General features: G+C 42.3%; 1 protein-coding gene across 5 annotated transcripts in view; it reads left to right on the top strand.

Moving 5' to 3' along the window:
- HECW2 (HECT, C2 and WW domain containing E3 ubiquitin protein ligase 2) overlaps positions 1 to 19,039 on the top strand; it is a 346,877-nt gene that overhangs the window by 291,474 nt on the left and 36,364 nt on the right. The gene's annotated exons all lie outside the window — the stretch shown is intronic.

Raw genomic sequence — 19,039 nt, 5'->3', positions numbered from 1 at the left:
TCTCCCGCAAAAAACAAGCTGCCATACAGCTCTATCAGTGGAAAAATAAAAAAGTTATAGCTCTCAGAATAAAGGGAAGCAAAAATAATTATTTTTTTATATAAAATAGTTTTTATTGTGTAAAAGCGCCAAAACATAAAAAAAAAATATAAATGAGGTATCGCTGTAATTGTACTGACCCGAAGAATAAAACTGCTTTACCAATTTTACCAAACGTGGAATGGCATAAATCCCCCACCCCCTAGAAAAAAAAGTAAAAAATCTTGAATTGCTGTTTTTTGTTCATTCTGCCTCCCAAAAATCGGAATAGAAAGCGATCAAGAAATGTCATATGTACAGCTGAGACATGCTTACTTAGCACAGAGTAAAACAGTTAATATGGAGATTCATAAAGATATCCTGGTGGAGTATGTTTGTGCGGAGGGTGGAACGAAAGGGGTGGTTTCAGATATCTACAAAGATTTGTTATATACCTTTCTCAACAGATACCTGATTAAAGCAAAGGAGAAATGGGAGGAAGAGTTGGGGAGGATAGAGGAGGATAAATGGGAAGATATCATGGAATATATCCCCCAGTTGTCATTGAGTGAACCGGGTAGACTCTCGCAAATATATGTGCTCCACAGAGAATATAGAACTCCAGATAGGATGTATAAAGCCGGGTTGAGACAGACCTCTGAGTGTCCTAGATGTCAGTCCGAGGGGGCGGGGATTCTCCACATGCTGTGGCAATGCCCGAGGCTAAATTCATACTGGCTAGATGTGGGGGAAGCAATTGAGAGAGCATATGGTTGTAAGTTTGAAAGGGATCCGGTAGGTGTATCTTGGGCTATGTGGAGGAGGTCCGGGTGCAAAATGTTCATAAGCTGGCAATAGCCAGATTGTTGTATGTTGCGCGTAAATTAATTGTCAGACACTGGATAAGCGAAGAACCGCCGACACTGTGAGAATTCTACAGACAGTCTCATATGGTTGTTAATATGGAAAAGTACATTTATGAGAAAAGAAAAAGTGTGAAAACCTTTGAAACACTGTGGAAACCGTGGATGGAGAGGAGCTGACTCTGATGGGGTGCTGTCTTAATGTGTATGCAATGTATGTTTTTGTCCTATTGTTGTTCACATATGCTTTAGGGGGGGGGGGAAGGGGAGTAATTCAAAATGTGGAAACAGGTCTATTCCCCTTTTGATATAATTGCAATTGTTTGTTAATTTGATTACTGTTAATAAAAATTTATATGATTTAAAAAAAAGAAATGTCATGAGCCTGAAAATGGTACCAATAAAAACGTCAACTCGTCCCGCAAAAAACAAGCCCTCACATGACTTTGTGGGCCAAAATATGGGAAAATTATGGCTCTCAAAATGTGTCTTTTAGTGTGTGAAAAGAAGGACACCGCTGAACAGAGGCCAGACGGAGTCCAGAGTAACTCTGCTGCCTCATTATAGTGATTGGATCCATCTGAATCATGTCACTCAGAGATTTAGCTGAAAATTCCAAAGTAAGGCTATGTGCACACGTTGTGGTTTTTACCGCGGAACCGCAGTTTCCATTGCGTTTACAGTTACATGTAAACCTATGGAAACCGCAATCCGCTGTGCACATGCTGCGGGAAAAACCGCGCAGAAATGTAGCGGTTTACATTCCGCAGCATGTCACTTCTTTTGTGCAGAATCGCGGCGATTCTGCACACATAGGAATGCATTGATCCGCTTACTTCCCACATGGGGCTATGCCCACAATGCGGGAAGTAAGCGGATCATGTGCGGATGGTACCCGGGGTGGAGGAGAGGAGAGTCTCCTCCAGGCCCTGGGAACCATATTTGTGTAAAAAAAAAAGAATTAAAATAAAAAATAATGATATACTCACCTCTCAGCACTTCACGCGGCCGTCCGGTCTCAGGGTTGCTGTGCGAGCAGGACCTGCGATGATGTCGCGGTCACATGACCGTGACATCACGAAGGTCCTTCTCGCACAGCATCTTTGGAACCAGACCGCCGCGTGCAGCGCCGAGGAGATCGGGACGTCAGATGGTGAGTACATAACCATTTTTTTTATTATCTTTAACATTACTATTGATGCTGCATATTGCTGCATATGCAGCATCAATAGTATAGGAGTAAACCCGCAGCGGAAACCGCAAAACAAACCGCAGCGGTTTTGCCCTGCAGATTTATCTAATCCACTGCGGGAGAACCCGCAGAGGACCCTCCCTACGTGTGCACATAGCCTTAGTGTTCAGCGTAGAGCGCCGGATAAATGTGATCCCAAACGTTATGTAAAATGTTTCCAATAAAAGCTTCAACTCAATCCACAAAAAAAGCAAGTACCCAATCAGGTCCGCCATCTGTTAACGGAAATATAGGAGGCTTCCACGTTACTGGTAGCAGAAAGGCTCTGGAAAAGCTAAATGACTCCTCACCCTCCAAAAGAAATTCTGCAAATTCTCGGCTCCCAAATCCAAATGCCCCCCTCCCTTCTGAGCTCTACAGTATACCTAAACCACATATTGCATCCATGTTTGGCACTTCTGAAGCCATGAAAGCCCGCCTAACTTACGGATGCATGCCTCCAGAAGCACGGGCTGGGCATAACATACTGGTGACTACAACGTACTGGTCACTACAGCGTACTGGTTACTACAACGGCAGTTTGCAATTTTCACTCTGCAACATTCACTGCTGTTTGTGTCTGGAAAATACCCATGGAGTCAAAATCGTCACTACACCTGTAGATAAATTCCCCAAGGGGTACAGTTTCCAAAATAGGGTCTCTTGAGGGGGGATTCTGCTCTTCTAGCATTCGGAGGTTCTGTATATGGAGTCTGCAAACTATTCTAGGAAAATCTGTGCTCCAGGAGGCAAATATCGCTCCATTCCTCCCGAGTCTCTCCGCACGGCTAAGCAGTACTGTACAGCCACATATGGGGTATTGCCACGTTCAGTAGAAATTGTGCGACAAATTTTGGTGCCATTTTCACTCACTTCTTATGTGAAAATGTAAATTTTGAGGCTAAAACAAAATTTTGGTGGTAAAAATTCAGTTAATTTTTTTTCACTGCCCAATAGTATAAAATTCTTTCACACACCCGTGGTGTCAATGTGATCACTGCACCCCTAGATTAATTCATTGAGAGGTGTAGTTTGTAAAATGGGGTCACTTATGGGGGGGTCTGCTGTTCTGGCACCTCATGGCCTCTCCCAGTGGGTCATGGCACCTGCAAACCATAACAGTAAAATCTGGTGCTCCTTGCCTTCTGAGCTTTGCACTGTGCCTGAAAAATATTTCCTGATTTACATGTAGGGTATTGGAGCACTCAGGAAAAAATGGACCTCAGTTTGTTGTAAAAAAAAAATTTCCTAATAGCCCTTAACCCCTTTCTGACCTCGGACGGGATAGTACGTCCAAGGTCAGATTCCCTGCTTTGATGCATGTCTCCGGCGCTGAGCCCACATCAAAGCCGCGACATGTCAGCTGACATGTGTGCGCAATAGCGGCGAGTGGAATCGCGATCCACCTGCCGCTATTAACTAGTTAAATGCCGCCGTCAAACGCAGACAGCGGCATTTAACTACCGCTTCCGGACAGAAATGCGCGCATCGCCGACCCCCGTCACATGATCGGGGGTCAGCGATGAGTCAGGATAGTAACCATAGAGGTCCTTGAGACCTCTATGTTTGCTGATGCCGGCTTGCTGTGAGCGCCACCCTGTGGTCAGCACTCATAGCAAGCCTGTAATTAAGCTACATAGGAGCGATCTGATGATCGCTGCTATGTAGCAGAGCCGATCAGGCTAACTATGCCAGCTTCTAACCTCCCATAGAGGCTATTGAAGCATGGCAAAAGTTAAAAAAAAATAAATAAATGTTTAGAAAAATATGAAATAAATTTAAAAAAAATCTAAAAGTTCAACCCCTTAATCCCATTTGACGTACTATCCCGTCAAGGTGACCTGGAACTTAATTCCCAGGGACGGGACAGTACGTCATACGTTTTTTCAGAAAAAATATCTTTTGCTTCCGTAAGCCACAAGTCTGTATCCTGCACCGCCGACAAGAAACCAGCCATACCAAAACCGTTTAAGTAAGTAATCAGCCTCAGCCCAGAATAACCAAGCTGTTGCACAACTCTTAGGGTAAGTAGATTAAAGCAGCCAGAAGAGTTAACCCAAATTGCTCCAAATATGTGTTTTCCTCCTCTCTTTCCGGTCCCCCCTATTTCTTCCCCCCCCCCCCCCCTTTTTTAGGTCTGTAGCATTCATGTTGACCAATGTCTGTTATTCCGTCCTGCCGTTGAGAATCAGCCGAGTTAAACAAAACGTCTTTGCTTTGATAATTTTCTTGTCGGCGGGGCCGGATACAGACTTGTGGCTTACGGAAGCAAAAGATATTTTTTCTGAAAAAACGTTTGCACAGAAAAAATATACACCAACATACTGTATAATACAGTCTTCAAGGACCTTACTAGAATATATAAGGAACAAATAGTGTTGTGGTGGGAGCTGCAGAGCTTAGAAAATTATATAACAAACGGCATTGTTCCCAGGGGCCTGCGCATCTCTTTACTACCCGCCGTACGCTGTAGAACACCACAACTGATGAGCTTGTGGGAAAAAGAGGCAACGTGCAGCTCCTTGAATTTAATGCAGATTCTGGTCAATGAAGAAAAAGCCAATCTTGAGAGACTAAATATAAAACTTAAAGAACAGATAGACATTACCAAGAAGTTCAGTACGGAGAGTGATTTTGTCATTAAAGAAAGTCAGCTACAAAACACTATTGAAAAATTTCAGTATAATTTAAAAGAAAGGAAACATAAGCAGTATCTAAGAGATTTACAGGACTTTAAGGATAACAAGATATACCAGGTGGTGGGAGAACGACAGGAAAGAGGGTAGAGGGACACTGAGTTCTCCTCCACAGAGACAGATTTGTCCGATACAGAAACAAGAAGTGGACCCTCTAGAGGGCGACAAAGGGGAAGAAATCGGGCATATCAGAGGGGAGGGAGATTTCAGCCCTCAACCCCTAGACCCGGTTTTTTAGACCGCCCCTACCAATTGAGGAACCGAAAGCACCTTCGGCAGGGAATAGACCTACAGGTTATCAATTTATCAAAAAGGAATCTAAACCCTGTCGAAATGTCGGTTCTGTCCAAGGGACTCTCCTTCATACCAACCACGGATTTTGCATTGTTCGATATGATTAAGGATTTAAACTTGTTTGTTAGAAAATTAAGGTGGCACAAACTGTATAAACAAAAGGGAAAGAAAGACTGCTGCTGATTTGGGGATTCCTCTGGATATGGTACAGGATGTTCAACTATTGGCGGGTTTAGAGACCATCCCACAAATTGATAAAGGATTTGGTCCGTTTACACAGTTGAAAAATCAGAGTAGAAAAATGGCACCTACAGGGGGTGACGTTTCAGCAATTGATGTCTTTCTTAACCTTGCCACCAGGGACATGAAACAACTGACTCAGATACAGTTCAGACACAATCTGAGTAAGGAACAGATCACTGCACTCCATGGCTTAGAAACAGATAAAAGTCATATTTAAACCCTCTGATAAAGGGGGAAATGTGGTAGTTATGGATGTGGATAAATACAAGGATATGTGTCTGGCCTTAGTAAACGATCAGACTACGTACACTCGAGTAATGCAGAACCCAATGTCACGCTGTATGAAGGATCTGGAGGAGATTTTGGTAAAAGCTAGAATGGACAATCTTATTAGTCAGGAGGAATATCTTTTCCTCCTCCCTCGGCACCCGGTTATGGCTACCTTCTACGCCTTGCCAAAGATCCACAAGGGCACAGTACCCCTGAAGGGGAGACCTATTGTCTCTGGGATAGGGAGCATCTGTCAAAATGTGGGAACCTATATTGATCAGATATTGAGACCCTTCGTTACCTCCCTCCCTTCATATATTAGGGATACTATGGATCTTCTTCAGAGATTGGAAGGGATTTCCCTTGAACCAGGGTCCTTTTTGGTCAGTATCGATGTGGAGTCATTGTATTCCTCAATTCCACACACCTGCGGTATGCAAGGAGTGCGGCACTTCTTAGGGACGAGAGGTAAACAGTTTGCTCCCCACAATGACTTCGTGTTATCTCTTCTTGATTTTGTCCTTAACAACAACTACTTCTGCTTTGACGGCAGGATCCTCCACCAGCTCAGGGGCACCACTATGGGGAGCCCCTGTGCGCCAAGCTACGCCAACCTGTTCCTGGGCTGGTGGGAGGACAACATCATCTTCTCAGAGAGAAACGAGGAATTCACCGTCTATATCGACCTATGGGTTCGTTATATAGACGACGTTTTTGTTTTGTGGAAGGGTACCAGAGAGACTTTTCAGAAGTTTATGTCCTCTTTAAACCTTAATGACGTGGGCCTGAGGTGTACCTCAGAGGTGGAGGAGAGAAGTTTACCATTCCTGGACATCACAATCTCAAAGTTAACTAGTGGTGATGGCCTTGAGACAACTATCTTTAGGAAACCCACCTCTACAAATTCCATGCTAAGGTGGGACAGCCACCACCCTTACCCACTCAAAAAAGGTATTCCTAAAGGTCAGTACCTGCGTTTGAGATGAAATTGCTCTAATGATACTGATTTCAAGACTAAAGCCAAGGATCTGAGGTGTAGATTTTTGGCGAGGGGGTACCCTGACCGGGTGCTGAGGGAGGCATACCATTTTGCCAGGGGGCAAGTCAGAAACAGCTTACTGACACCACGAGAAAGAGTGGGGGATGGCGTAATAACCATTAGAATGATTTGTGCCTTTGACAACGGGGCTCCGTCTGTTAGGGCTATACTTAAAAAAACACTGGAGCATCCTTGCAATGGATGATGATCTCAGAGATGCTGTAGGGGAACAGCCACAGATCACATACAGAAAATGTAAAACGTTGGGTGACCGACTAGTACATAGTCATCTGAGTACACCTGTAAGGGATACATGGTTGCCGAAGAGGCCTAGAGGATGTTTTAGGTGTGGTACGTGTGTGGTGTGTGAGTCAATACAGGTGGGCAAAGAACTCTGCAACACTCACACGCAGCGGACATACACTATAAAAGAATTTATCAACTGTAAGTCAAAAGGAGTCATTTACAGAGCTGTGTGTATTTGTGGTATCACCTATGTAGGCAAGACGATCAGAGAACTCAGGAGACGGGTGGGAGAGCACCTGGGGGATATTAGAAATCAAAGAGACACCCCCATTGCCAGACATATCAACACTAGCCATGGTGGCAACGTCAAAGCCATAAGCTTCATGGGGAATGACAAGGTCACTCCACCAGATAGGGGAGGTGACTTTGATAAGATCCTATTGCAGAGGGAAGCAAGATGGATTTTTTTTGTTGGATACCTGTCACCCCCATGGACTAAATGACCAACTTAACTTTAGTTGTTTTCTCTAGGCCTATTTTCATGCTCCAAATATGTGTTTTCCTCCTCTCTTTCCGGTCCCCCCTATTTCTTCCCCCCCCCCCTTTTTTAGGTCTGTAGCATTCATGTTGACCAATGTCTGTTATTCCGTCCTGCCGTTGAGAATCAGCCGAATTAAACAAAACGTCTTTGCTTTGATAATTTCGGCACAGGGTCAATACTCTGTCCCTTGGCTCTCCTCTTTACTATATTTCCGGTTTCGGTGGTGTGGACATATTAATACCACTGTTTGATTTTCCGGAAAGGAGGAATGCATTTTTATGTATGGACAAAGAGACGTGGTGAGTCTCATTTATATATGCCCCCCCCCCTTTTTCTTTCCTTTACCTGACTGCTATGAATTCCAGTCAGGATTATTTCACCTAATATTCGTTACCTTCTTCATTTGTCTCCTCCCCTACTTGCCCCTCCTGTCTTTTCCCGGTCCCTGCCCCCTCCCTTCCCACTTGTGCCTGCGGCCCTGAATATATGAATTATGATCATAAGCCCTGAGTATAATAAATATGTGGCATGGACACTTCCAGCCACTTATATCTGTATTTTCATTGATGTACATGTGGCGTGGACACTTCCAGCCACATGGATATCATTTTGTGTATACGACAATATTGCCTGAAAATAAATAAGATGTAGGCAGGGGTTTAGTGTCTGCACTCCTCTCCACTGTAGGGGTCAGACATATGCGGCATCAAATGGGCTTTTGTCTGCGTTTTATAATATCATCGCGCCTATTTGTATAAGCGCATCATCAGGGAGCACGCTGCATTGGGGGTATCATGTGCTCTTTGTTTGCGTTCCACTCGTGGAGCGCACTGTAAGACAAACGGCGAACCGGAAGTGACGTATCCAAGATGGCGTCGATACTTCCGGTGTCGCCTGCACGTTTTGTTTGGAGCCATGTAGGAGACTGGAAACCTCTGCCGTGCGTTCCAGTGGAGAAACGCAGCGTGGAGCTTGTCTGGTGATAAGTGCAATGACAGCAGGTGAGCAGGGGCTTTTAATGATGACATCACATGCCGGGAGGAGGGACCTTTTGTATGTATAAGGTATATATGGAGGTGGAGAGGGCCAGACACGGATGACTCACATACTGTGACACATGTCACATCGCTCACTCCTGGGACTATCTAGCCACTGCTAATACCCGGACTCTTATGGACATTTGAGCTTATATCTGGGCTGGTTGGCCATTGAAAACTCCCCTGATGAATCTCCAGGACTGGAGAGGAAACGCGTAGGGAGGCGTTTGAGAGACTTTTTCTATTTGGGGGTGTCCATAGTTAGGCATACTTGGGCCTGTCCTTGTAAGGACAGGAGCTATTGCTGGGGCACGACAGGGGTTTAGGGAAAAGGTCCCCATATCTCCTACCTCATTCTGCTATCGTGGACCCTCCCTGGACCCTGCACAACCAATGTGGGGACCCCTTCGTCCATAATTGGTGAGATCAAACCAGTTTTTTATTAGAGCACAGTTTTCGTCATGAGCACTTCTTTATTTTGGTATTATATGTGTTTAGTTTGTCCATTTTAAACTCATTAGTAAAAGTTATGTTTTAGCAATTTGGGTTAACTCTTCTGGCTGCTTTAATCTACTTACCCTAAGAGTTGTGCAACAGCTTGGTCATTCTGGGCTGAGGCTGATTATTTATCCATTTTACCAAGCGCGGAACGGTATAAACGCGCCCCCCCCCCCAAAAAAAAAAAAAAAAAAAGAAATTCATGAATAGCTTTTTTTGGTCATACTGCCTCACAAAAATCAGAATAAAAAGCGATCAAAAAATGTCATGTGCCCGAAAAATGTTACCAATAAAAATGTCAACTCGTCCCGCAAAAAACAAGACCTCACATGACTCTGTGGACCTAAATATGGAAAAATTATAGCTCTCAATATGTAGTAACGCAAAAAAAGTTTTTTTACAATAAAAAGCGTCTTTTGGTGTGTGACGCTGCCAATCATAAAAATCTGCTAAAAAACCCGCTATAAAAGTAAATCAAACCCCCCTTCATCACCCCCTTAGTTAGGGAAAATGAAAAAAATTTATTTATTTCCATTTTCCCGTTAGGGCTAGGGTTTGGATTACATTTACGGTTGGGATTAGGGTTAGGGGTGTGTCAGCGTTAAGGGGTGTGGTTAGGGTTATGGTTGGAATTAGGGTTAGGAGTGTGTTTGGGTTAGGGTTTCAGTTAGAATTGGGGGTTTCCACTGTTCAGGCACATCAGGTCTCTCCAAATGCGACATGGCGTCCGATCTCAATTCCAGCCAATTCTGCGTTGAAAAAGTAAAGCAGTGCTTCTTCCCTTCCGAGCTCTCCCGTGCGCCCAAACAGAGGTTTACCCCAACATATGGGGTATCGGCGTACTCACGACAAATTGGACAACAACTTCTGGGGTCCAATTTCTCTTGTTACCCTTGGGAAAATGAAAATTTGTAGGAAAAATAAGATTTTTTATTTTCACGGCTCTGCGTTATTAACTGTAGTGAAACACTTGGGGATTCAAAGTTCTCACAACACATCTAGATAAGTTCCTTGGGGGGGTCTAGTTTCTAATATGGGGTCACTTGTGGTGGGTTTCTACTGTTTAGGTACATCAGGGGCTCTGCAAATGCAACGCGATGCCCACAGACCAATCCATTTAAGTCTGCATTCCAAATGGCGCTCCTTCCCTTCCAAGCTCTGCCATGCACCCAAACAGTGGTTTACCCCCACATATGGGGTATCAGCGTACTCAGTACAAATTGCACAACAATGTTTGGGGTACAATTTCTTCTGGTAACCTTGGGAAAATAAAAAATTGGGGGCGAAAAGTTCATTTTCTGTGAAAAAATATTATTTTTTATTTTTACGGCTCTACATTATAAACGTCTGTGAAGCACTTGGTGGGTCAAAGTGCTCACCACACATCTAGATAAGTTCCTTAGGGGGTCTGCTTTCCAAAATGGTGTCACTTGTGGGGGGTTTCAATGTTTAGTCACATTAGTGGCTCTCCAAACGCAACATGGCGTCCCATCTCAATTCCAGCCAATTTTGCATTGAAAAGTCAAATGGCGCTCCTTCCCTTCCGAGCTCTGCCATGCGCCCAAACAATGGTTTACCCCCACATATGAGGTATCGGGGTACTCAGGACAAATTGTCCAACAACTTTTAGGGTCCATTTTCTCCTGTTACCCTTGGTAAAATAAAACAAATTGGAGCTGAAGTAATTTTTTTGTGTTTTTTTTAAACATTCCAAAAATTCCTGTGAAGCACCAGAAGGGTTAATAAACTTCTTGAATGTGGTTTTGTGCACCTTGAGGGGTGCAGTTTTTAGAATGGTGTCACACTTGGTTATTTTTTATCATATATACCCCTCAAAATGGCTTCAAATGTGATGTGGTCTCTAAAAAAAAAAAATGGTGTTGTAAAAATGAGAAATTGCTGGTCAACTTTTAACCCTTATAACTCCCTAACAAAAAAAAATGTTGTTTCCAAAATTGTGCTGATGTAAAGTACACATGTGGGAAATGTTACTTATTAAGTATTTTGTGTTACATATCTCTGTGATTTAAGGGCATAAAAATTCAAAGTTGGAAAATTGCGAAATTTTCAAAATTTTCACCAAATTTCCATTTTTTTCACAAATAAACACAGGTAATATCAAATAAATGTTACCACTATCATGAAGTACAATATGTCACAAGAAAACATTGTCAGAAACATCAAGATCCATTGAAGCGTTCCAGAGTTATAACCTCATAAAGGGACAGTGGTCAGAATTGTAAAAATTGGCCCGGTCATTAACCCCTGCATGACCTTGGGATTTTCCGTTTTTCCGTGTTCGTTTTTCACTCCCCTCCTTCCCAGAGCCATAACTTTTTATTTTTCCGTCAATATGGCCATGTGAGGGCTTATTTTTTGCGAAACAAGTTGTACTTTTGAACGACATCATTGGTTTTAGCATGTCGTGTACTAGAAAATGGTTAAAAAAATTCCAAGTGCGGTGAAATTGCAAAAAAGTGTAGTCCCACACTTATTTTATGTTTGGCTTTTTTTGCTAGGTTCACTAAATGCTAAAACTGACCTGCCATTATGATTCTCCAGGTCATTACGAGTTCATAGACACCAAACATGTCTAGGTTATTTTTTTATCCAAGTGGTGAAAAAAAATTCCAAACTTTGCTAAAAAAAAATAAAAATTGCGCCATTTTCCAATACCCGTAGCGTCTCCATTTTTCATGATCGGGGGTCGGTTTAGGGCTTATTTTTTTCGTGCCGAGCTGGCGTTTTTAATGATACCATTTCGGTGCAGATACGTTCTTTTGATCGCCCGGTATTGCATTTTAATGCAATGTCGCGGCGACCAAAAAAATGTAATTCTGGCGTTTCGAATTTTTTTCTCGCTACGCTGTTTAGCGATCAGGTTAATTGTTGGAATAAGTTTAAATGCAACAACTCCATTCCTGTTGTAGTCTGCATTGAATGTCTATGAGTGTTCATTTGTCAGCTATGCTGTGATTGTTAAAGTTTGTAAAAAAAAAAAAAAAGGGTCAGAGGACACTCACTGATTGCATCAGTCTACTGCTGTTTCCTTCACAGAGAGACATGTGTTACATGGACTAGATTATATCGGTAGTTACTGTCAAAGCTTTCTTATTTTGTTCCAGTTCAAGCTGCATATATTAAACACAGTTTGCCTTACGTTGGATTCTGCTGCTTATATGAAGTAACACGCGCTGCTGTGGTAATACTCCGGCTAACAGGTTATGGGCCCAGCCACCGGAAAGTAAATGGTAAAAAGCCCAGTCACCGGAATAAGCAGCGAGCCAAGCGCAGACAGCACAGAGGAACCCCCGGAATACAAGGACACCGGAACGCAAAGGTACCGCAGTGTACAGAGCACCGGACAGCGCAGCTTAAAGGGCCAGTAACAAACAAAAAAAAAAGGAGGTACAAGAGACAAGAATGTCTACAGAAAGGAATGCAGTGAAGTACACAGTGCCAAGTCTCACAAATCACAATTACAGCTCCTGGAAATTCAAGGTAAAGATGTTACTTATAAGAGAGGGTACATGGAAATGTATTGAACAGCCTGTGCCTGACCCAGTACCGGGTGATTGGCTAGAGACTGATCAGAAAGCACAAAGCACTATTTCCCTCAGCATAGATGATAACCAGATTGTACATGTATGCAAATGTGATACTGCAAAGAAAATGTGGGAAGAATTACAGAAAGTGCATGAAAGGTCAAATCTCAGCAATAAGCTATATCTTATGAGAAAGCTGTATCAGTCTAAATTAAGTGATGGCCAGCATATGCAGGACTATATCAGAAACACCCTAGAGATTGTGGAGCGCCTAAGGGGTATTGGTGAAGAAATTAAAGATTTTCATGTTGCTGCATTACTATTAAGTGGTCTTCCAGAAAGTTATGACACGCTTGTGACTGCATTAGATGCCAGACCAGATGATGAACTCACACTAGAATATGTGAAAGGGAAACTTGCAGATGAATACAAGAGAAAGTCAGAGACTATTAGCAATAATATATGCAAAGCAGAAACAGCATTAAAGACACAGTACTTTTCTAAAGCTCAGAGTCATTTAAAGGAAACTCGTGAATGTTTTGTCTGTAAAAAGCCTGGTCACCTTAAAGCAGACTGCAGAGTGTGGAAAGCAAGAATGAATCAGTTTAAAAAGCAGGACAGTCATCAAAAGGTTAAAACAGCTGTAAAGAAGGAAGATGCATGTATTGCGACTGCATTTGGGGTCAGCACAAGCCCATATGCAAACCATGTTTGGTGTATTGACTCTGGAGCGACTGCTCACATGACACGTGATAAGGATTTCTTCATTAATCTAGATGAAAGCAAGTCTGAAAAGGTAATTTTAGCTAATGGTCACTATATGACATCAGAAGGAATAGGTGATGGTTATTTCCATTGTCAAGTTCAATCCTCAGCACAAGTCAGAAAAATCCCAGTTAAAGACGTGCTGTATGTTCCCAAACTTGAAAGTAACCTTTTATCTGTAAAGAAGCTTGCACAACAAGGAAATATAGTTACATTTAAGGATGACAGATGCATCATTTCAAAGAAGGGTCATACCCTTGCCGAAGGAAAAATCAAAGATGAACTTTATCAGCTGAAATGCAATGAAACTGTTTACAGTGCTAGACAAGATTTTCATAAGGACTGTATTCATGTGTGGCACAGACGCCTAGGCCACAGAGATCCAGAAGCAGTAAAGAAACTAGCTCAACTTGCAAATGGTATTGCAATCAACCAGTGTAATCAAACAATGAAGTGCACAAGTTGCCTAAAAGGGAAAATGTCCAGAAAATCGTTTCCTAAAGTAAGCACTACTAAATCTGCACAGATACTGGATTTGATACATACAGATGTGTGTGGTCCAATGAGTGTTCTTACTCCCAGCAAGAAGAGATATTTTCTCACATTCATTGATGATTATTCCAGATATACTGTTACTTACCTACTTCAAAGTAAAGATGAAGTTCCACAGAAACTTGAAGAATATCTTGCTGCAGTTCTTAACAAATTTGGAAGAATACCAAAGGTACTGCGAGCAGATAATGGAACTGAATATACAAGTGGTAAAGTGCAAACCATCCTGAAAAAGAATGGAATCGTGTTCCAGACAACCGTTCCATACAACCCAGAGCAGAATGGCACAGCAGAGAGAAAGAACCGAACTCTTTGTGAAAGTGGAAGAAGTATGCTATTTGATGGAAACCTACCTACAACATATTGGGGAGAAGCCATCATGACTGCTACCTATCTTCAAAATCGACTGCCAAGTAAAGCTACAAGTAAAACTCCATATGAGCTATGGAACTGTGAGAAGCCCAACCTGAAGCATCTCAGGATATTCGGAAGCAAAACTTTTGTGCATGTTCCCAAAGAAAAACGTTCTAAGTGGGAATCTCATGCAAAGGAAGGAGTTCTTGTGGGGTACAGTGAAACTCAGAAAGGATACAGAATCCTGCATCCACAGACCAACACAGTAACAATCAGCAGAGATGTAGTGATTGATGAAAACTCAGTATCGCTCAAATTTCATGAGGTTACGCAAATAATTCAACCTAAGGAACAAGAATTTCAGTCAGTGATTCCAGACATTGAAGAGAATCTCAAAGAAAATACTGAAGTCTGGATATGCTCTGAAAGTACTGAAAAAGAAACAGAAGAACCAAGCCAACCTCAGGAGATCAGAAGATCAGAAAGATCAAATAAAGGAATTCCAGCTAAACGCCTTTCTTATATGGTCAGATCAATTCCAGAAGAAGAGCCACAGTCATGGCAGGAAATGCAAAAACTGCCTATTCATAAGAAGCAAAAATGGATAAAAGCTGCTGATGAAGAAATGGAATCCCTTCATAAGCTCAAAACATGGGAGCTCACAGAGCTACCTCAAGGCAAGAAAGCAATTGGATGTAAGTGGGTCTTTAAGAACAAATATGACTCCGAAGGTAATATTCACCGTTTTAAAGCAAGATTGGTCGCAAAAGGATATTCACAAAAATATGGTGAAGATTATGATGCTACTTTTGCTCCAGTTGCCAAGCAAACTACATTCAGAACTTTATTATCCATAGCTGCTGTTCAGCAGATGAAAGTAAGACATTTTGACATCAAAACAGCCTTTCTACATGGAGACATTGAAGAAGAGCTGTACATGACTCAACCAGAAGGCTATGTTAAAAGGGGTAAAGAGAACCTTGTTTGCAGAATGCAAAAATCTCTCTACGGCCTTAAGCAATCAGCAAGAGCATGGAACACTAAGATGAACAAAGTGTTAATCGACGAAGGATTTAAAAGGTCTCAAGCGGATCCATGTTTGTATACAAAAAGTGTATCACAAGATTGGATGTATGTTATTCTATATGTGGATGATGTAATAATAGCGCATCAAGAAGAGAGAGAAATTTCAAAACTAGGTCAAATTCTGAACAAGCATTTCGAGACCAAGGACCTTGGAGATGTGACATACTATTTGGGAATCCAAATCCAGAGAGAGGAAGATGGAAGTTTTCTTCTTAATCAAAATTCTAAAATCTCCACAGTTCTAAACCAGTTTGGAATGTCAGAAGCCAAAGGCATATTAACTCCAATGGATCCATCTTACCTAAAATTGGAAGGAGAAGAAGATCTGCTACCCACAAATGACAGTTACAGACAAGCAGTGGGGGCACTTCTATACATAGCAACCACAACCCGTCCAGATATCTCAGCCACAGTGGGAATTCTCTGCCGACGTGTAAGCAAGCCACGCCAAAGAGATTGGAATGCAATTAAGAGACTTCTTCAGTATCTTAAGGCAACCCAAGAGTTAAGTCTAAAGATTTCTGCATCAGGAGATCTAATTCTCAGAGGATATGTAGATGCAGATTGGGCTGGAGACTCAAGTGATCGAAGATCAACAAGTGGTTACTTGTTCAAGTTAGGACACACTTCAATCTCATGGTCGAGTAGAAAACAAGTGTCAGTTGCATTGTCTTCTACAGAAGCAGAGTATACATCAGCTGCTCATGCAAGTCAAGAGTTAATTTGGTTGAAGCAACTTTTGGAAGAATTCGGCAAACCACTAGCTGAACCAACTGTTATCTATGAGGACAACCAAGGATGTATCAAGCTCGCCAGCAGTGAAAGGATAAGTGCAAGAACAAAGCACATTGATGTTAAACATCATCACTTGCGTGACTTAGTAGAGCGTGAAGTTCTAAAGTTTGTTTACTGTGAATCTGACAAGATGTTAGCAGATGTTTTGACAAAGCCATTGTCAAGAGCCAAGTTTGAAGAATTCAGAACTGCAATGGGACTAACAGGATAAGCAGTTGTTGAGTGGGGGTGTTGGAATAAGTTTAAATGCAACAACTCCATTCCTGTTGTAGTCTGCATTGAATGTCTATGAGTGTTCATTTGTCAGCTATGCTGTGATTGTTAAAGTTTGTAAAAAAAAAAAAAAGGGTCAGAGGACACTCACTGATTGCATCAGTCTACTGCTGTTTCCTTCACAGAGAGACATGTGTTACATGGACTAGATTATATTGGTAGTTACTGTCAAAGCTTTCTTATTTTGTTCCAGTTCAAGCTGCATATATTAAACACAGTTTGCCTTACGTTGGATTCTGCTGCTTATATGAAGTAACACGCGCTGCTGTGGTAATACTCCGGCTAACATTAATGCTTTTTTTATTGATAGATCGGGCGATTCTGAACGCGGCGATACCAAATATCTGTAGGTTTAATTTTTTTTTAATTGATTTATTTTGAAAGGGGCGAAAGGGGGGTGATTTAAACTTTTATATTTTTTTCACATTTTTTTTTACTTTTTTTTTTTTTTTTACTTTTGCCATGCTTCAGTAGCCTCCATGGAAGGCTAGAAGCTGGCACAACACGATCGGCTCTGCTACATAGCAGCGATCATCAGATCGCTGCTATGCAGCAGAAATGCAGGTGTGCTGTGAGCGCCGACCACTGGGGGGCGCTCACAGCTACCGGCGATCAGTAACCATAGAGGTCTCAAGGACCTCTATGGTTACTCTGCAGAAGCTTCGCTGACCCCCGATCATGTGGCGGGGGTCAGCGATTCGCTCATTTCCGGCCGCCCGGCCGGAAGCGCCGGTTAAATGCCGCTGTCTGCGTTTTACAGCGGCATTTAACTAGTTAATAAGCGTGGGCAGATCGCGATTCTGCCCGCACCTATTACGGGCACATGTCAGCTGTTCAAAACAGCTGACATGTCCCGGCTTTGATGCGGGCTCACTGCCGGAGCCCTGCATCAAAGTGGGGTATCTGACCTCGGACGTACTATCCCATCCGAGGTCAGAAAGGGGTTAACGTGCAAACCACCCTCAGGGCTTAAGAGGTTAAATCACCCCCCTTTCGCCCCATTCAAAATAAAACAATAAAAATAAAATCAAATATACACATATTTGGTATCGCCGCATTCAGAATTTTTTTCCCATTTTCTAGTACATGTCATGGTAAAACCAATGATGTCGTTCAAAAGTACAACTCGTCCCGCAAAAAATAAGCTCTCACATGGCCATATTTACAGAAAAATAATAAAGATATGGCTCTGGGAAGGAGGGGAGTGAAAAACGAACACGGAAAAGCGGAAAATCCCAAGGTCATGAAGGGATTAACAAAATTTAAAACTTGGGGCTAAAACAATATTTTAGTGGTAAAATGTAATTTATTCTTTCTTCACCGCTCAGTGGTATGAAGTTCTGTGAGGCACATGTGGTGTCAATATGATCATTGCACCCCTAGATAAATTCATTGGGGAGTGTAGTTTGTAAAATATTTTCACATACATGGGGTTTCTGTTGTTCTGTCACCTCAGGGGTTCTGCCAATGGGACATGGCACCATCAAACCATTCCAGCAAAATCTGAACTCCAATATGGCGCCGCTTCCCTTCTGAGCTTTGCACTGTGCCTCAAAAGTAGTATTCCCCTATATATGGGGTATCGGTGTACTCAGGAGAACTTGCACAACAAATTGTATGGTGCCATTTCCCCTGTTACCCTTATGAAGATGCAAAATTTGGGGCCAAAATAACATTTTTGTGAGGAAAATATGATTTTATTATTTTCACATCTTAACGTTATAAATTTCTGTAAAGCACCTGGGGGTTCAAGGTGTTCACCACAATCTAAATACATTCCTTAAGGGGTATAGTTTCAAAAATGGGGTGACTTGTGGCAGGTTTCCACTGTTTAAGCACATCAGGGGTTCTCCAAATGGGACATGACGTCCTCTAATGATTCCAGGAAATTTTACATTTAAAAAGTCAAATGACGCTCCTTCCCTTCCGAGCCCTGTACAGTAGTTTTCTCCCTCATACTGGGTATCGGCACACTCAGGAGATATTGCACAACACATTGTATGGTACAGTTTCTCCTGTTACCCTTATGAAAATGCAATATTTTGTGCTAAAAACATATTTGTTGGGAAAATATGATTTTTATAAATTTTTACGGCTCAACGTTATAAACTTCTGTGAAGCACCTGGGGGTTTGAGGTGCTCATCACGCATCTAAATACATTCCTTGAGGTGTCTAGTTTCCAAAATGGTGTCACTTGTGAAGGATTTTCACTGTTTATGCACATCAGGGATTCTCCAAACTTGACATGGCAACTAGTGATGAGCGAATATACTGGTTACTCGAGATTTCACGAGCATGCTTGGGAGTCCTCCGAGTGTTTTTTAGTGCTCGGAGATTTTGTTTTCAGCGCCGCAGCTGAATGATTTACATCTGTTAGCCAGCATAAGTACATGTGGGGATTCCCTAGCAACCAGGCAACCCCCACATGTACTTATGCTGGCAGGCTAACAGATGTAAATCATGCAGCTGTGGCAAGAAAAACTAAATCTCCGAGCACTAAAAAATACTCGGAGGACCCCTGAGCATGCTCGAGAAATCTCTAGTAACGAGTATATTCGCTCATCACTAATGGCAACTGCTAATTATTCTAGCAAATTTTGCATTCAAAAAGTCAAATGGTACTCCTTCTTTTCCGAGCTCTGCCATGCGCCCAAACAGTAGTTATCTCCCTCATATTTACTCAACAAATTTC

This window comes from Ranitomeya variabilis, chromosome 7 (genome assembly GCF_051348905.1).
Source record: "Ranitomeya variabilis isolate aRanVar5 chromosome 7, aRanVar5.hap1, whole genome shotgun sequence".
In the NCBI taxonomy this organism is placed as follows: domain Eukaryota; kingdom Metazoa; phylum Chordata; class Amphibia; order Anura; family Dendrobatidae; genus Ranitomeya; species Ranitomeya variabilis.
The sequence above is the reverse complement of the archived record's forward strand: the minus strand, read 5'-3'. Positions and strand labels throughout refer to the sequence as shown.